The 20319-nt window shown below is 37.4% G+C and overlaps 2 protein-coding genes across 7 annotated transcripts in view; both read left to right on the top strand.

Moving 5' to 3' along the window:
- The window catches only part of LOC131438782 (neurocalcin homolog), a 527871-nt gene that overhangs the window by 190616 nt on the left and 316936 nt on the right, over positions 1-20319 (top strand). The window lies entirely within an intron of this gene.
- The window catches only part of LOC131438780 (neuronal calcium sensor 2), a 461386-nt gene that overhangs the window by 183446 nt on the left and 257621 nt on the right, over positions 1-20319 (top strand). The window contains exon 2 of one of the 5 annotated variants that reach the window (XM_058609039.1): positions 16261-16346. The exons of the other annotated variants lie outside the window; for them this stretch is intronic. The gene's annotated coding sequence lies outside the window, so the exon portion shown is untranslated. The remainder of the gene's footprint in view (positions 1-16260; positions 16347-20319) is intronic. 5 annotated transcript variants of the gene reach the window in all.

The following is a 20319-nucleotide window of genomic DNA, read 5'->3' as shown; positions in this document are numbered from 1 at the left end:
TGGGTACACCCAAACCTCCGTTTACAACACTCTTTTTACGAACCAAATCCTAAATAACGTAAACTTCTTCTGCGAAAAGGATATCCAGCTCATTTATATGGAAACTATTACAATATGGGTATTTTCAGAATGGGTTTAAGAAGTATATTTCGAAAAATGATGTTTGAGGTATTTTGGAAATCTAAGATGGCGACTTCCGGTTTATTAATATTATATAAGAATCCTTACAATATGGGTATTTTTGGAACGGGTGTGATGAGTAAATGTCGGAATACGATGTTTGAGGTGGTTCTAAAATCCAAGACGGCAACTTCCGGTTCATTTATAATTCTTGAATGTCATTTCAATATGGGTATTATCGGAACGGATTTGGAGAGTAGATGTCAGAAAACGATGTTTGAGGTGGCTCTGAATTCCAAGATGGCGATTTCCGGTTTTTTTTATGTTCCTCAAAACCCTTACAATAGAGGTATTTCCGGATCGGATTTGATAATTAGATACCGGAAAATGCTGTTTCAGTGCGTTTTTCAAAAATCAATATTGCGAGTTTTGTTATATACCTTGACCTTGAAGACCATTACGACATGATTATATGCCATTTGAACAGTAGATGCTTTCCAGCGGTTTTTGCCATCAGCTTTTTACTCTAGATTGAGACCACCAGTTCTTCGATATTGTTTAAATAATGCACTTTATGAATACTTTCGAAAAAAACATAATAAGTAGACGTCTAAAAGCTTGTTCGTGGAGAAACGGGTATAGCGTGATGGGTAAGCCGATGCCTTTCACGCTGCCCACCTGGGTTCGATTCCCAACCCCCGCACATAGGGTCAGAAAACTTTTCTAACCCGAAAAGCAGAATGACCACAATGTTAAAACCTCTATTATCAAAACAAAAAAAAGCTTGTTCGAGTGCCTTGCATTATAATATTATATTGTTACAGTCGTATTGTATGATTTCGATATTTTATTGAAGAATTCAAAGTCTTAATCTAATATTTAAAAACGACCTCGAACATAAATCTTTTTCTTCAAGCCAATGTGTGTCAAATGTTGTTAAATTATTTTTATTTTCAGTGTTACACAAATCTAAGTTTTTTTTATGTACGTTATAAAAGCTAAAAAAGTATTGTTACTCTCATCACCACATATTCGTTATCGGTTCCAGATTTTCAGCATCTACTCAATAAACCCGTTCCGAAAATACCCATATCGTAAGGGTTTTTAAGGAATACTAATGAACCGGAAGTCACCAAGCGGCTGAGGTCTACTAGGAGATTGATAGTACCTTTTTGCTCTCTCCGGACAGTACCAGCCTAGCTGCCGTGTGGAATCCGGCGGAAAAAAATGAACCAAGAATAGATCCACTGGGTTCCTGCTTCCATGTCGTAAAAGGCGATAATTGCAAGAGTTTCTTTTTCCTTTCAGTTATCCGATATTTTCATGTTTCATGCCTGATTACTCTATTTTACTAAATTATCTCTTCATTCAACTTATCGATTTATTTGGAATGTTTTCTTCTTCCATGTTATTGATTGTCTTTCAGGATTATAAACTGAATGATAAAAATCAACTATTGCGCAAATCCGTTGATATTACAAAGTTAATAACAGAGATAACATATATCGGTATATTGAATACATAGTAAGTTTCTATACTTTGCTTCATTTAATATTAATATTCAAAAAAAAAATATTTTTCTCGATAACCGGCTGCCCAGATCAACCAATATAACCAATTAATAATTTTAATAGATAATTAAAATAATAAAGCGGGAATAATAAAGAATCAAGACGCGCGTGGAATCTGTTGACCTTTAATTGATGATTAAAAAAATGATTTTATAACAACTGTTTAGAATATGTCAATGAAATGAAACAACTATTTTGTCTGAATCCTATTCACTCGTTTATTTTGTATCACGTAATTTCATTTATAAAAAATAGGGAAGTTTTAATTCTTTACGCGATAGTATTGCAAATTTTTTTTCAGTTTCCTAGAAAAAGAGCTGTGAATCAAGACTTCCCGGGACTTCAATATAGGATATTGTTGAAACGTTCACTCGGAAAGTCAGTGAGTTTAGTGGTGCACCCGAGCATCTTGAAACCGGAACATACTGAGTCGCGCACGAATAATACTTGGACTTGGATAAATTTCTGCAAATCATTTATAAGACTATTTAGTTACAGACTGTCATGTCTTCAAACTAGAGAAATTCACTAGCTAACATAAAGAGGAAGCTTATGGAAAAATATTCTTGAAATTTACATTTTTACACTAAACACTCTACCTCCGGAACGAGGGGTTTGATCTGAATGAACATTGGGATATTTTTATGGCATCTTAAGATCTTTAAGTTGAATCTCAGATGGTGAAAATTGGTTCAGCCATCACCGAGAAAAGTGAGTGACAATATTTTCACTTTTTTGTGCATATCACCCTGTAATTCTGGAACCGGAATTTCTTCGAAAACGCAAACTGCTTCCAATTGCGAAATGAAGAGATGGTGGAACAAAGTGTCCAAAATATGATGGGAAGAAATTCATCAGAACCATTCGCATTTGATGATATTTCATGTAAACCAAACCGGAATAACTCATATCAGTTTTTTCTTTAAAATGAAATAATGGTCTCAATTTGAGTACTAAACATTGAAATTTCATTAATATAATTCCGAGATAAATCGTGTTTTGGTGTTCAGATATTCAAGCTTTACGATAAAAATATATCGGCGATGACGGAACGTTTGCCGTTATGCTAGATTATGTTTTACTTTTGTTTCAATTATAGAGGTCATTCGTCTCTCGGGTCAGACCCTATGTGCGGAATTGGGAATCGAACCCAGGTGGGCTACATGAAAGGCATCGACTTGATCACGATCACGCTATACCCATGCCCAATAATTGAGTTAAACCAGTTGAATAAAGAGTTGAGGAATCAAACAAATCCAATATAACTTGTTCAAGTATTTCTGTTCACAATCGAAAATGGTGTTCAGCTCAGTCCTATGGGTAACAATCACAAGCAGTATAAGCGCAGACTAGATAAAGCTTTGGGAACTGTAGATATAATTTTCTTTACTGAAACAGAGAGCATAATTAAAATGAATCGTCCCAAGGCAACGATTCAAAAAGTTGAGAAAGCCACCGTACAAAATCGGAAGAAGTCTTGAAGTGATTAATTATCGGTACAGTTAAATCTAGCAAAACATTGAAAACCAAGAATAATTAATAGCTGTTTCGTAGCAACGGAGCAGCACTGTAGCATTTCAAAGTATATCGTCCATGAATCCTGTCTACTATAACAAGTCAAATTTCGGTAGTGGAACGCAAGAACTTAGCTACGACAGCGAATAATGAATTGAGTTATAGTCTGAGTGAAATGAAGTGATATTTTGCCATCAGAACGCTGAATTGAAGTGATTCGTTTCAGTACGATACCAACTACTCGTTATTTATTATTTCATAGCAGACAGAATTGTAAGACAGAATTGAATGGAGATAATATTCGAGATCTTTCTGGTGGCTAGCATATTATGAAAGACTAGTGTGCGCTACTTTTCCTAACAGTATTTCAATTTGAAGTTGATGTAAAACATCAAACAGATTTTGCAGTTGCATTGGAAGTGTAAACGTCCCTACCGGACGTGAAGGCCAGTATAGAAGCGATATGTCACACATTATTCGGTCAGACGATATGGAGATGGAGAACGAGGAACATTGTTCCGATAAAAAAAATCAGGCTTCCACGCATTCAAACCGATTCAGGATAAGACGGTTTCCCGGAATTTCCCGAAATATTTAATTTATATTTGTGTGTATATTTAAAATTCTAAAGCAAAGCCTTGGTATTACATTTCGCTTGTGGAATTCGACCTTTTGTTTCAACAGACTTTGCAACCGATTCATAGCGTACAGAACCATACTGATACTAAGAATATTTTCAGGTTGGAGTTCGAACATACGACAGCTGGCTTTTAAGACCTGCGCCCAATGCATTGAACGGCAACCAGTCTTGAAAAATACCTGGATGTTTTTGAAGTGATATGTTTTGCATCCATTACAACATAACGATACTTCGTGATTTATAACTTAGTTAAACTTACGTTAGAGTATTTTAATGCTTAAATCAACAGTTGATGTTGCGGGAATTCGGTATCATCCATTTTCTTGATTACTTTGTAAATTGAAAGATCATCAGCAAATGAAAGCCTTTGTCCTATCAGAGTAAAATCAACGTCATTAAAGTACAGTGGTCCTATATGCCTTCCTCGTGGGATACCTCGATCACCAATTTTGACGGCAAGACGTCGATCGTTTAGATTTGGCTGAATCTGGAACTGAATTTAGAACGTTTGATCAAAAATCACACTTGTCCAAATTTGCAATAGCTATAGCGTGATTATGATACGGATATGTTTTAACTTCAAATGATCTCAACACAACTTGAAAACCTGTTTAAAATTTGAAACCTATTGAAAATAGAAAAATAAAACATGTTGAATATTTACTTAACCCTTTCGTTTCACAGTAAGATAATGTTTATATTGTTGAATCTATTGGTACAAAAGAAGAGAAGGTTTTATGCCTGTTGGAGAAGGAGAAATAGAATCCTCAGCTTCACTCTCTTGCTCCTAAATAAATAAATAAATCTCTGAATGTTAATTTGGAAATTGTATTAAATTTTCAATTCGGATCATGTAATTGTTATTTTTCGTATGCTTGCTCATGAAAGATATACTTGATTTTTTTTTTCATAAATACGTTTATTTCATAGGCAATATACATAAGTTTTTCTTCGCCGTGGCATCCACAGTACATAGTAGTTTAAACCTAATACATTTCGAATATCATATTAGTATGTTGGTACTCATTAGTTAATCTAAACACTGTTTTTATCAAGCGAGTTGCTATTTTAAATTACATTAAATAAAATACATTTATTTTGTACATGATCTTATAACTATTTCAGGTTTGTTTGTATCAGTTCACCACTTATATTCAATATCCTATAGTTGGCTATTGGTTGAACTCATGGAAGAGAAAACAGTCTAACATAAAATAAAATTTAAATTGGAACTCCAATGGATTTAATGAAATGATAAAGAAGTTTCATGTATGGAAGGTCACGACAAGCAAGAATGTCGCGAACTGGGACATTGGATAGTCTACCTTGGGTACGCAAGGAATTTATTAGTTGAGATCTGACATCACGAAACTCCACGCATGTCCAAACACAATGATTAGTCTCGGAAAGTCCGCAAGCACAATGATTAGTCTCGGAAAGTCCAATTCGAAGGAGATGTGCATCTAACGTGTAGTGATTGGACATGAGTCTGGACATCACACGAATGAAATCTCTACTCACATCCAGTCCCCTGAACCATGCCTTTGTCGATATTTTAGGAATAATTGAGTGCATCCACCGACCCAGATGATCTTTATCCCAAGAAGTTTGCCAGCTGGCAAGTGTTCTTTGGCGAGACGCGCTATAGAATTCGTTGAAAGCAATCGGTCTCTCATAAATCTCACCCTCAATAGCACCACGTTTGGCTAAACTATCGGCTCTTTCATTGCCTGGAATGGAGCAATGAGCCGGAACCCAAACTATTGTGATTTGATAATTATTATTCAATATGACGTTCAGGCACTGTTTTATTTTGCCCAAGGAAAACAGTTCATTTTGGCAAGCAGCGTTTGAGCGAATAGCTTCAATTGCACTCAGACTATCTGTGAAAAGAAAATAATGGTTTGGAGATAATGTGACGATTACACTCAAACTATAATGAACTGCTGCTAACGCTGCTATATAAACAGATGCAGGTTCTTGAAGCTTAAATGAGACCGAAACATTATTGTTGAATATACCAAACCCAGTAGCCGCTTCAATTCGTGATCCGTCCGTGTAAAATATTTTCTCAGAGTCAATATGCCTGAACTTACTTGTAAATATTTTTGGGATTTCCATCGAGCGTAGGTGTTCCGGGATTCCACGCACTTCGCGCTGCATGGATGTGTCGAAAAATAAAGTTGAGTCAGGGACATTTAGGAGGCTGACACGGATAGGAATATATCTTGAAGGGTTGATTTCCTGTGACATATGGTTAAAATATACTGTCATGAATCTTGTTTGAGATTGAAGCTCAACTAGCCTTTCGAAGTTATTAATAACCAGGGGATTCAGTACCTCACATCTTATTAGCAGTCGCGATGAAAGCTCCCAAAAATGATTTTTCAATGGAAGAACTCCCGCCAGAACTTCAAGACTCATTGTATGTGTCGAATGCATGCAGCCTAGCCAGCCTTTTGATTGTGAAGTGAAGTCAGATCAAAGTTTTATATTGTTCTTGATAAAACGAAGCATTTTTTTGATGGTTAAATCTCAAATAACTTTCTCATGAATTTCAAAACTAACTACTATAAAATTGTTTCCAAAGTGTTATCATGAGCTACCCTTCGCTAAAAATTCTGTATCATCAATTAAGGTCAATATTTCGAATGTAAATGATTTAGTGATAAATTTTCCCTATTTTTGGCTGGTTTTCTTTGGAAGTAGATGGACTGTAACATTTTTAGTATTAGTCATACGAATGTCTTTTATCTAATCTAAATCTTTTTTGTCTTTTATCTAATAAAGGTTACAGCCGGGTATCCGATCAGGAATCCCTTATCAAAATTATATTAAAATTGTTGCTCATTTTGGTATTTATACCAATAAAGACAAATAATTTGGATCAATCATTCCGCTCAGCTATCGATAACGAATTTGAATCAAATTTAGATAGGATTTATGTTATTTATAATATCAATATTTGATACAGTTTTGTTAATCACATCTGATCAGGTAAGCATGTGACATCTTCCACCAAAGGGAATTCCTATCGTTATACCACATTCGAAAGGGTTTGGCCTGCAGACAATTTTCCCAAAATTTCAACTCTTTACCTACCATCAGTGCGGTAAAATTTCATTTTCAATCGAATGATATCAAATGAAAATGAAATTTATGACCACTGACCGTCAGCATATCGATACAAATTCATATGACTTTTGCTGCCATTTTCAAGTGAAGCTCCCAGAATTCATTGTCAGTTGAATAATCACACCTAGTCATTTGAAGTTTTGCTTGCTCGGTTTCAAGTTCCAGGGAGTTTAATTGCTACATTGCCTGTTGGTGGTGAGCAAGTTCGAATGAATGGAATTACAGGGTGGCAAGTGACCGGGAAAATCGGGAAAACCGGGAAAAACTCGGAAATTTCGTTTCGCCGGGAAAAACCGGGAAAAAGTCGGGAATTTTAGTGCAAATCCGGGAAAAAAATTACTAGCCCTAATCTTAGTAAATCATAATTTTCCTGTTAAACAAATGAAAAGTTGAAGGTAATACTCCATTTTGCGTTTAAGTGAGAAGTTTTGAAATATCGTATTGTCCCACACAGGTTTTATGGTACACAATTCATTGGAGATGGGCCCAACATCCCATGTTTCGTTCTACAATTGTAAGGGTTTGGCAGCAATTTCTAATGGATCTTAGTTGTTATCAACAACAGCACATCGAACGGATGCTTTTGCTGGATTTCGTTTAAATTTCAGAATAAGTTTACAAAATATGATTGCAAAAGAAATATCAGGTAACATGTTTAATAAAATTATGAAAAAATCTTTGGAGCCTTCATGTTTTTGAGTGGGTTGATGATTGTCATAATTTCATCATAATTTGTCTCAGTAATGTCATCTTGAGACAATCCTTGTGTTGTAATCTTGGTATTGATTTCAATAGGATTGACAAAATTTAAAAAGCTGTCGACTTTGACCTTGTTCACCGTTTGCAATGAGTATTTGATTTCCTTATTTGAGAGCTGAAATTGGTTTCTGAGAGTTTGTGAAAAACTTTAGAAAGGTTTAGAAAATGGTTTGATTTGTAATTTATATTAAACATCATTACCTATGGATTTCATAGTAGGATTCACAAGAATGCGGGTGTTGATGTCGACGAAGAATCAAACTTAGATCATCTCTCACTAGAGGCATGGATTGTTGTTGTTTTCCCAGAGCGACAAGAGTCCATTTCAAGAATTTTAGAAGGATTTTGTTCTGTTTCACCAAAATTCAATTTTGAAAGGATATCGTATATGTTGTTAGATAGAATCGGAAGGAGAATTGTTCCTTGTCTACTTTTAACCTCAGGTATACTTTTTTTAAACTATACTAGGCTAATATAGTATTCGAACACAGAGATGGGAAATCCGTTTACGAACACTACAACGAGTTATTTCTCCTCGAAGATTGAGTGAATTTGAGTTCTTTATTTAAGAATGATAGTTCTCTATAAAGAAATAAAAAAATCGAATTCTTTGGAGATGTTAGTTGCGTTTTTCGGAATGTTTGCTGGTTTGAGTAATCTGCTAGAAGTTACTCTCATATTATTTTCGAAGAAACATACAAAGTTTCAGAAGAACGAAACCAAAAATTCAATAGAACTAATTCTTTCTGTAGAACTGTTAGGTTTTGAGCGATTCTTTGTAATGAACGGTTTTGCCCATCTTTAGAATACACTCCTAGTTTGAATCCTAAAAGTCTTAAGAACTGCTGAGTTTGCAGAAAGCCTTAACAAGGCTTATTTATTGACAGTCTTACAAAAGAGCTAGTACATACGAATAACATTAGTAGCAAAGTAACAGACAAAATACGCTGGTCTTACAAGCCAGTTGTCGTATGTTCGAACCCCGACCTGGAAGGATTCTTAGCGTCAGTAGGATCCATAGTACTAGCCATGCAATGATTCTGTACGCTATATGAATCGGCTGCGAAGTCTGTTGAGACAGAAAGGCCAAATTCCACAAAAGGAATGTAATGCCAAGACTTTGCTTTGCTTAACAGACAAAAAGAGAGATGGAATACATTGAGTTGGGTGGTACTGTTGGTTCTAAAGATGAATATTTGGACAAATTGTGGACGAGGTTATTAAACGTCGTTCCAAGGATTAATTAAATCTTAAATCTTCTATTAAGCAAATCCTCATACTTAAACAATAACGTTTTGAAAGTCTTGTGGTTTCGTTGATAATGCTTTATTGAATGCTGGGAGCGTAATTAACAAAACAGCACTCAAAATCATATAATCGATACAAGGAGGCTGTCGAACCGAAGAAACAGTTTCTGATCAAGATTAAAGCTTATATTTTCACTCTACAGATCTCAATCTGTTCACCCTTTTCACAACCGGAAGTCGGATCCGGATTTAATTCGTATGGGACCACAAGAAAATCGGGTGAGCCATCTCTGAGAAAATTGATCGCTCAAAAACGTTACATAGATACATATATACACAATTTCTGATCTTTTCGAATGGTATATGACACTCAGCCCTCCGGGCCTTGGTTCCAAGATCGGTTTTCGCAGTGATTGCATAACTTATCTATATGAGAAAGCCAAGAACGATTTCTTCCCATTGTTATGTGTACTTGGCATAATGAATATTTCCTATTTCTAAATCGAGATACCCAAAAAATACTTAGAAAGGGATTTTTTCTTTGTCGTTCACTTTTTAAAAAGCACTTTTATTACACACTCACTATATTGCCACAGCAACAGCTATATTGAGAAAGAGGTAGAGCGCGTGTACTCTACCGTTTTATGCATCATTTCTGCTGTTTATGCTGTTTTATGCATATTATTACAAAAAGATATAGCCTGGCTGCTATTGGTGCAGAGCGCTCAGAGTATGGTAAACAAACATTCGAGCATTTCAAATTGAATAAAATCTTAATTGCCTTATCGTAGTGATGATATTCTGATCGATAATTTGTGGGGAAGTGCGGTAAAGGGTACTGACTAACCAAGAAGTTTGTAATATCCAATTTTTTGTTAGCCATATTTCTTCATTGGTTTGGTTTTTGCAGAATGATGCTGGCCACAGTTTCATGACGTCATAGCAGGAAGCTGGTGCTAAGCGTGGCGTGATGCGCTGTGTTTTCGCGCTAACCTGACTATTTTCCCTGATTGGCCTATCTGAGCTTTACGGTTTCCCTGACGCTTTATTTCTCAACTCTCGTTGTTCTTTTGAATATGGGATGTCTAGAAATATTCGAAAAAAATACTGAACATAGGCAATTTGAGCCTGTTCTAAAAACCGGGAATTTTTTGTCTCGCGCACCGGGAAAACCGGGAAAAAACCGGGAAATTGAAATCGGCAATTCACTTGCCACCCTGGAATTATGAATGGAGCAACGTATTAAAAATGAAAACTGAAAAAGGAAACTTTTAATTTATGTATATTCTGTAATTGATATTTCAGCTATCTGGTTTGTCTTTCATCTTTATCATCAATTCGAATGTTTACATAAACCTCTTTGAAGGCCGCTCCCACACTATTGAAAGAGATATTTTGTTACTTCAAGAGATCATCAACTGACGTTTACTTCAAGAGATCAACTGAGTTTTGATTTGAAGAGAATCGATTGAAGAACTGAATGCTGCCCGTTCGGTACGTCAGCGAACGTTGTGTGTATCAGAGTGTGAAGTTTACTGCATAGAGAGATCGTCAGTGTGTTTCACATTCAGTTTCAATTGAAACTTCATTCATCACTGCACTGCCTACCATATTGATGGAGCTGGAGCGGTTCTATTGGTTTTTAATTCATTTGATTTTTGAAGCAACCGCTCCAACGGAGAATTTGAAAAAAATCAGTTATGTTTTAGGCATTACCGGGAAGATTTCCATTTCTGTCTTTCTCATATAGAAAGGCTAAATCACCGTGAAAACCGACTTTTGAACCGAGTCCCGGAGGGCCGAATGTCATATACCATTCGACGAACTGAGCAAATTTCTGTGTGTGTGACAAATAATGTCACTCGATTTTCTCAGAGATGGCTGAACCGATTTTCACGAACTCAGATTCAAATGAGAGGTCTTATGATCCCATAGATCGCTTGTGAATTTTATTCCGATCCGACTTTCGGTTCCGGAATTACATGGTGATATGCACTAAAAAAATTAAAATAAATGTCTCTCACTTTTCTCAGAGATGGCTTGATCGATTTCCACAAACTCAGATACAAACGGAAGGTCGCATAGATCGCTATTGAATTTTATCTTTATTCGACTTCCGGTTCCGGAATTACTAGGCAATAAGTGAAAATCTATGAGAAAATGCGCATTTAATTTTCTCGGAAATTTCTTAACCGATTTTTACAAACTAGAATGCAAACGAAAGGTCTTGAAATTCCTCAAAATGTCCTCTAAAAGTGAATCCAGATCCGACTTCCGGTTCCGGTATTACAGTGAGCTTATTAAAAAAATTGAATTTCGTGAGGATTTTTTCACAAGCGATGACGAATCGAGGTGCAAATTTGGATAAAATTTATTGGTAAATTCATCTTGTTGGCAGACCTTGTTAGTTGGTGGATATATAAATCTACTTTGGGACTACTAGTGCCCGGTTTCCACTTCCGAACGCACCGGTAATAGTGATGAGAAGCTTTAAAAATGGATCACTTCGATTTCTTAGCAACGGTTAAACCGATTTTCACAAATCATGATTCAAATTAATATTCTCATTGTCTTAAAAGATACTGTGTAATTTCATCCAGACCCGATTTTCGGTTCCGAAATTATAGGGCAATGAGTATCAAAACTTTCAAACTGTCATACAAAATGATGCAAAATCGGCACGCATCGGTACGTGCTGGTACGGAAGAAGAAGAAAACGCACCCGCGTAGCACACAGCGTGCTTTGTTCAATTTTGTATAGCGTGCAGGGTTGCCACATTTAAATCTTTATAAACTTTACATAACTGTTTACCAATTAAAAAGGTGATGGTAGATAATACCGAAGAACGTTTTTGATTTTATTCAAATTTCAAAAAAAGAAACTTGATAGAATCCTCTAGTGATGTTTTTGAAAATATAAATAATATGAGAAAGACATCATTACACCACTACGTGGATTGAAAAAAGTTTTTATTCTTGCATTGAAAAATTTGAATCATAGTTTTACAAACTATGAATTGAAAAATTGCATTTAAAAATTTGAATCATAGGTTTGGTACCACTCTGGATTTTTAGTAATAACACATGAGCTGAAAAGTCCTGCGCTTAACAAAGAGAACGTGATTTTTTGGTTCAAAATTAACTTTCTTCATCAAAGTAATCTCCATCAAGAGCAACGCAACGACCAGCGCTGCTCTTACATTTCAATTGTACTTTTGTAGAACGATTCATCTTTTGTTTCAGCGATAACCTTTTCGTTCGTGCAAAATTTCTTACCGGCGAGCATTTTTATTCAAGTCTGCGAACAGCTAGTAGTCGCTGGGAGCCAAATCAAGCGAATACGGTGAATGTGGGAGCAATTCGAAGTTCAATTATTGTAGTTTTGCCATTGTTTTGATTGACTTGTAGCACTGTCTTGATGAAATTTTTTTTCTTTGGCCTTCAATCGCTATATAACATTCACTGTTAATGGTATTTCCTTTCTCAAGATAGTCGATAAATATTACATCCCGCACATCCCAAAATACCGATGGCATAACCCGCCATATCCAGCCAATTGTTGTGCTTTCGGTCGCTTTGGACGAGGTTCACCAGTTGCTGTCCACTCAGATGACGATCGTTTTGATTCCGAAGTGAAGTGATAAATCCATGTTTCATACGTTGTCACATATCGTACGTTTAAACATGGACAAACACTGCTCAGAATCATCAACACGTTTTCGGTTTTGGTCAACAGTGAACAAATGCGCCACCCACCTTGAACAGAGCTTCCTCATAGTCAAATGCTTATGTAATATAAAGCCAACACGTTTTTTTGATATCTTTACGATGCCAGCTAACTCACACAACTTCAATTTTCGATAATTCAAATCGATTTTGTGGATTTTGTTTTATGTTTTATGGTGTAATCGCCTCATTTGGATGCCCACTGCGTTCTGCATCATCATACAATAAAACTAGCGCCATATTTGTGTTAGGCCCGGGACTTTTCAGCCCATGTATTAAATAAATATTAAAAGCTTCGGTTTCAATTTTTTTTAAATGTGTCAACATTAAAAAATAAGTTTAAACCGAAATGCTAGATTTTTTTCTAAACAAAAAATCACAATCAACACTGCGTGAAAAATTGAAGCTCTATTAGAAGGAAACGCATGGTGCTAAGTTCTAGTACTTATGCACCATGAGATTCCTTTTAGTAGAGCTGTAATGGAGACACATGGTTATTGTTTTAGGGAAATACTCCAATATTGGGGTTTTCCACATTTAAAAAAAAATATCCAGATCCAATCCAGATATTTTACTCGAATCTGAAAAATTTTATTACCTCAAATCCAGTAAATATATTTATTTCTGCCTTTCTCTGCAGGTAGGACATAGAATTGCTCGTTAACCCGACTTTTGATTGGAGCATTCGAGAACCTTAGTGTTTCAGTCTGTTACACTGTTAGCGGGGTTACTGTTGTGAGAAAGTGAAAAGATTTAACACGAAAATACTTTTGAACATAGTTTTATTTCATCAAAAACTTGCATGCAAATACATTAATAGCAAGTGCGATCCTCTTCAGCGTTAATAATGGCTTGACTCCTTCGAGGCATACTTCGAGTGAGATTTTACGCGTAGTCTTCCGAAAACGACCTGCAAATTTGTGAATTCGGCGGTTTCAAATTGTGTGGTCGGTTTTTCCCAAGCTTCATCTTCATTTAAGACCAAACGTTCTCAATAGAATTGGCATCGGGCGACTTTGAGAGCCAATCCAAGGTCACGACACCATTTTGCTCTTTTGCCCATTAAAGACGTTTTTGGACATGTTTTTCACTCAACATCGGTTTTTGCAAAGTACTTCGGAATTTCTAATTATCTGCGATCAAATGTCTGCGAACAGTTCCGAACAATATATTTAAATCTTTTTTGGTCAATTTTGAAGCACCTTCGCGTTAAGTTAATGTCGGATCCTTCAAAAACAGCTCCCAAATAACTTTTTCGTCTTTTTACCTTTTCTGACAATACATCGACAGAGCCGCGATTTGGAAAGTCGTCGGCATTTTTCACCTCTTTAAAATGATTCACCCACTTACTCACAAACTGTTTCGACTTTTGCATGTATTTCGTCGCGGCAGCTTGGGTCATTTTGGGACCTTTCGGGTGCGAGCACAAAAAAAACTTCTTCGAAGCGCGTAGCGTACGCGGTACTCATTTTGGAACAATGCTCAAATCGAATTGTAAACAATTACTCAGCTGATTTATTCTCGCATTGCGTCAAGGACAGTACTGTTCTCTGTGTTAAACAAAAAAAATATCACACCATTCCACTTTACCGATCGCGAGTAATCGTGACCACGCTCTTATGTAACAGACTGTATATACTATTCGACTCAGCTCAACGAGATTGGAAAATGTATGTGCACTTTTCAAGGATTTTTCTATCCGCAAAATTTTCTCGGAATTGTCCAAACCGATTTCAACAAGCTGAGGTTCATCTGAAGGCTACTATTGAGTGGCGAATCAAGTTCGCAGGTCAGGAGGCTGTCACTTCCAGTTCCGGAGATATGCTGGTATAAGTTACATAACTGACAAAACGATTTTTTTTTCTCCACTCAATTTTCCTGGAAAAAGTTGATCCGATTTCAAAAAGCTTTTCTAGGTTTATTTGGAAGGTTCTATTAATTCATTTGTTAAATTTATCAGATCAAATGACTGTCATTTCCAGAGATATACCGATATGAGTGACACAACTAATAAAATGCTTTTTTTTCTCTCCACTCATTTTTCTTGGAGACGAATGAACCGATTTCCACAAGCTTAAGCCTGTTTGAAGAAGCATGAGGGAGACATCATAAAATCACTAGGTGGATTATGAAGTGGTTTTTCATTCTTTCCAAATGCTATTGCGAAATTTTTAAGTCTGAAGGATACAACTGGTTCACTAATCGCGTTTTCATCCATTAGTTTGTAGTACCAATTGTCATCAGTAATGTCATCTCTTTTAGCTTTTATTATTTTCCTAAATGTTGATGTTGATATTGAAAGGTTACTAGCTACATGGTTAGTTCAAATCCTTTCCGAAAACCACATAAGAGAGAAACCGTTTTCTTTAAGCACGCACAAACACAACGTTTGTCAAGCTGTAGGGATAATTTCCAGTACTATTGTCATTTTATAAAACGTCTCCAATTGTATCATTTATCAGCACTCAAATAACAATCATTTGTTCCGTTATGTCATTATGGCACCGGTATGACACTCGGTCCCTGGCGCGCTTGATGCGTGAAAGTATCACTTTTACGCCTCATCTAACACGTTGTAATATTTAATGAACTTGTCTGTTTTCACGTGTTTCGTGTTGAGTTGATGACAGCTCTGTACGTGGAACGAACGTCAGTCGTAGTTAACTGCTGATAGTGACTCTTAATTTAAGGCGTCATCATAGAATATATTTCACCCATAGTTCTTTAATTTCGGAAGGAAGGAACTGAACGGTGCCCATATGAAAAGGGCTTCGAGTGATGTCCTAGGAAACTAGGTAGTCGCTTTCAGCGAATTCCTCTCATCAAGCTGCTTTCCTTTGGAATTGTTTTCTTTTTGTTCCACTCAGATGATGCGGCAAAAAACGAGAGAAAACAAACTCCAGTCGAGAATGACTCGTTGCTTGCGCTATTTTTGAACAAGTGCCTCATTTAAAATTAATTATCCTCTGCTTATCTAGTGAGGTGCAGCCTTTTCGGGCTGACGGAAGTTTGAAACAATGGCAACCACCGAACAGCCGAACCGAAACCGAATGGTTTTGTAATATTATGAACCAATAAGCGGTATTTCGGGTTCGTCGGAAGGACGGTGGCGCCTCGAGTGTGTTAGGCTCGGTTGTGTCACTGCGACCAAACTGTTTGCTTATGCAAATGCTGTCTGTTCTGCGCTACTGAGTACACCACCCAGTCACCGAGGTTATGAACCTGCTCGACTGTTGCGAGGAATTATTGGGCTACCACTTTCCCTTGTGAAGCGTGCTCGTGTTGTTTGTGGAATAGTGTACTACAATATTTTTTTTTGCTCTAGAGGATGTAACACTTGGACAGGTAGGAAGCAGAGGTGCTGTTTTTTTTTTATTCTAGCCCGTGTAAGGCTGTAAGTTTCTGCGGAAGGAAATGACTTTATTGTCATGTTGTGTTGTGTCTTTAGTGTTGGCTTCTGTTACAAAATTTACAGTGACTGATAAAGTTTAGTTTTATGACATTGTTTCGCCAACTTACAGTTTTCTTTTCCTTTATCTACTTACAGGTATGTTCCAGTCAGCTCACCATTATAAGCTGTATTAAGTTTGGGCGAACTTTTTATTTATCCGTTCCTTTTAGCCAGTGGAAAAGGTAACTCTTTATTCTTTTGTGATTATTTTCGGTTGACATGAGTCAGGTCTGTATAGAACATGTATGTGTTTTTGATCGTTAAACTAGGTTCGTTGTGTTCGAATCAGCTCTTACCCTTGGAATAATACTTTATTCCAGACCATACCGTTCTAGTCAATCTAATAACAACATCATGCTCACAATTTGATGATAAAGGATTGGAACACAATAAAATAGGATAAATTTTATTACCAATAATAAACCACTGTCGTATTTTGGTGTAGTTCAAGTACACTGGACTCTTGTCTTGTGATGCGAACGACATAAAAATAAGTGCATGACTGCGTCGGCGGCGTACGAGGAACCGAACCTTATTTAGAGCATCAAAAGTCTGTACTGCCTTTCAGTGATGTTCATGAACTTAGATGTCTTAAGAGACACTTACATAACCGGGTTATGTTGCGCTTCTGTTGGAAGAGACACTTTAATTTTTATTATAAAGTTAGTAACATTTTGCATACAAAGTCTTTCGAGTTTCAATTTATTTTCTATTGGAAAAAAGTACGGGTGTGTAATGTCAGAGACATAACTGGATGTCGTCGATACGAATAAAACTGACACCATTTCTTTATACTTTCGAATTCGAATTGATAGTTGATCGATTGTGTGGATTGTGAAACTTTCCCCCTTTTCACTACGAGAATTCTAAACGATTTTTGACGTCGATTATCTCATTTCGGATTTGCACATTTCATTGAAAGAAAATGTTGCATGATGCAATCGCTCTTGTTTGAGTTATGCGTACAAACCGCAAAACATCCGCTCGCAGTGCCAAAGGATGCCAAACTGAATCAATTTTTCTCAAGAGGTTTCTTTTTACGTGATTTCGTTTGTAGCTTTTTCACAAATGGGCGGTTCCAACGGCCACACCTATAGGCACTTATAGAATTTTGACGTCGATTATTTCATTTCGGATTTGCATATTTCATTGAAAGAAACTATCAAGATGTTGTACAGGATGCATTTCTGCCATTTAGAAGAACCAAATTGTGGAATTCTTTACGATATTTAGCACAGCTCGGAACATTTTTCTCGAACGATTTTCGCACAGCAAAAAGTGCACGAAGCAAATCAAATTATTTTGGGTTTTCACTAAACTGATGATTTTTTCCTTCGATTTGCAAAGAAGTAATCTTAATAGTTCTTTAGATAACATTTAGAGCCATTAGAACGGCTGATTTTATATAATGTTGTCCACTTTTCGTTCTTCGTTTTTATTTCTCTCCAATGCAAACGACCAGAAGCTCTGTTGCATGATGCAATCGCTCTTGTTTGAGTTGAAACTAGCTTTGCGTACAAACCATCCGCTCGCAGGGCCAAATGATGCGAAACTGGTTTAATGTGTCTTCTCGCCTTGATGACCGGGAGGCAAATGAGAACTACGACCTGAGCGTTTGAGGTTTTCTACCCACGCAGAAGGTGCGCTCTCCGATGCCGCTGTTTGAATGCGTCTTCTTGCCCCGACGTCTGCCTTTATCCAACGCACAATGAGAAATGATCTATTTTCGTCCACGATTCCCCTTTTATAACGTTCAGTTGAAGATATATGCCTGACTACCTCGAAATCGTCGTCCTTGCGCGAAAAAACCCAAGCGAAAGTTTTCCGCGTTGTTTTCAAATTGGGAGAAAACTTTATTTTTGAGTTGTTTGTGGTTATCTCACACTGTACAAAACATTGTCCTAAATTCCTGATCATATTTTTGATGAAACAGTGAAAGAATTAGGTTGCTGCCATTAATACAAGTCGAGATATTCTCATATATGGACTATCCCGACTCACCAACTCATCCCGAACCGGAACCTCAGGCGGTCTACCTCGGGCCCTAAGGGATTCCAGTAGCTTCGACCTGGCGTCACGATACTCTACGCACGACCACACGACATGCTCGATGTCTTGATAACCGTCGCCACAGGTGCAGAGACCGCTCTCCGCGAGCCCAACACGCCGGAGATGTGCGTTGAAAGTGTAGTGATTTGACATTAGCCGCGACATAACACGAACGAAATCGCGACTCACGTTCATCCCCCTGAACCAAGGTTTCGTCGATACCCTAGGGATAATGGAGTGTAGCCATCGTCCCAGTTCGCCATTGGTCCGTGAAGCTTGCCAACTTTCGAGAGTTTTCTGACGAGAAATACTGAAAATTGAAGCAGATTGGTCTTTCATAAATGTCACCTAATGCGCCCACTTTAGCCAGCGAGTCAGCCTTTTCATTGCCCGGAATGGAACAATGCGAAGGGACCCAGACTAACGATATTAAATAAGACCGTTCAGATAAAGTTCTCAAATGTTCCCGTATTTTCCTCAGGAAATATGGGGGATACTTTCCTGGCTTCATTGCCCGGAGAGCTTCTATTGAGCTTACACTGTCCGTGACAATGAAGTAATGGTCTTTGGGCAAGGTTTCAATGATCTCGAGGGTGTACTGAATAGCAGCTAATTCTGCGACGTAAACTGAAGCCGGATCACTGAGTTTGTAAGAAGCGGTGAATGTTTTGATTGAAGATGCCGAAGCCTGTGGACTCGTTGATGTTTGATCCGTCAGTGTAAAACACCTTTTCACAGTTGACTGTTCTAAATTTATTATAAAAAATATTTGGGGTCACTTAAGGGTACACGTGATCCGGAATTCCACGAATTTCTTTTCTCATGGATGTGTCGAAAAACACAGTAGAATCAGAAGTATCCAAGAAATGAGCACGGTTGGAAACAAACGAAGAAGGATTAATATTCTGAGCCATGTAATCAAAATACAAGGACATAAAACGGGTCTGAGAATTGAGCTCGACAAACCTTTCGAAGTTTTCAATCACCATCGGATTCAAGATATCACATCGGATTAGCAATCGATATGAGAGATCCCAAAATCGATTTTTCAACGGTAAGACGCCCGCGAGCACTTCGAGACTCATCGTGTGAGTCGACTGCATGCAACCTAAGGCAATACGCAAACAACGATACTGAACTCTTTCCAGTTTAATGAAATGGGTGTTCGCGGCGGATCGGAAGCAGAAGCATTCATATTCCATTACGGACAATATCGTTGTTTGGTACAGCCTGATCAGGTCTCCTGGGTGGGCACCCCACCAAGTTCCGGTTATTGTACGAAGAAAATTGATTCTCGGCTGGCATTTTTGTTTCAGATACCTAATGTGACATCCCCAGGTGCCTTTGGAGTCGAACCAGACCCCGAGATATTTAAATGTGAAGACCTGAGCTATGGTTTCACCCCCTAGTTGAAGCTGTAGTTGTGCTGGTTCTCGTTTCCTTGAAAATACAACCAGCTCAGTTTTCTCCGTAGAGAACTCGATACCCATTTGAAGAGCCCATGTCGACAAGTTGTTGAGGGTATCTTGCAGTGGTCCTTGGAGATCGACAGCTTTGGGTCCTATAATAGACACAACGCTGTCGTCGGCAAGTTGTCTTAGCGTGCAAGATGTGTTGATACATTCATCAATGTTGTTTACGTAAAAGTGTATAAAAGGGGGCTTAAGCATGAGCCCTGAGGAAGACCCATGTAACTGAATCGTATTGTCGACAAATCACCATGTGCGAATTACATGTATTTCTCGGACAACAGATTATACAAAAAGTTATTCATAATTGGTGAAAGACCATGCTGATGCAACTTCTCGGATAAGATGTTTATGGAAACTGAATCAAAAGCCCCCTTGATGTCTAGGAGAACTGACGCCATTTGTTGTTTACGAGCAAATGCCATTTGAATTACGGTTGAGAGCAACGCAAGACAATCGTTCGTTCCTTTGCCCCTGCGGAAGCCGAATTGTGTATCTGAAAGTAAGCCATTAGTCTCGACCCAATTGTCTAGACGAAACAGAATCATTTTTTCGAGCAATTTCCGGATACAGGAAAGTATAGCAATCGGCCGATACGAATTGTGATCGGAAGCTGGTTTCCCTGGTGTTTGAATGC

Source organism: Malaya genurostris, chromosome 3 (assembly GCF_030247185.1).
Source record: "Malaya genurostris strain Urasoe2022 chromosome 3, Malgen_1.1, whole genome shotgun sequence".
Lineage (NCBI taxonomy): Eukaryota > Metazoa > Arthropoda > Insecta > Diptera > Culicidae > Malaya > Malaya genurostris.
Note: the sequence above shows the minus strand (reverse complement) of the source record. Positions and strands in the feature narration are given on the sequence as shown.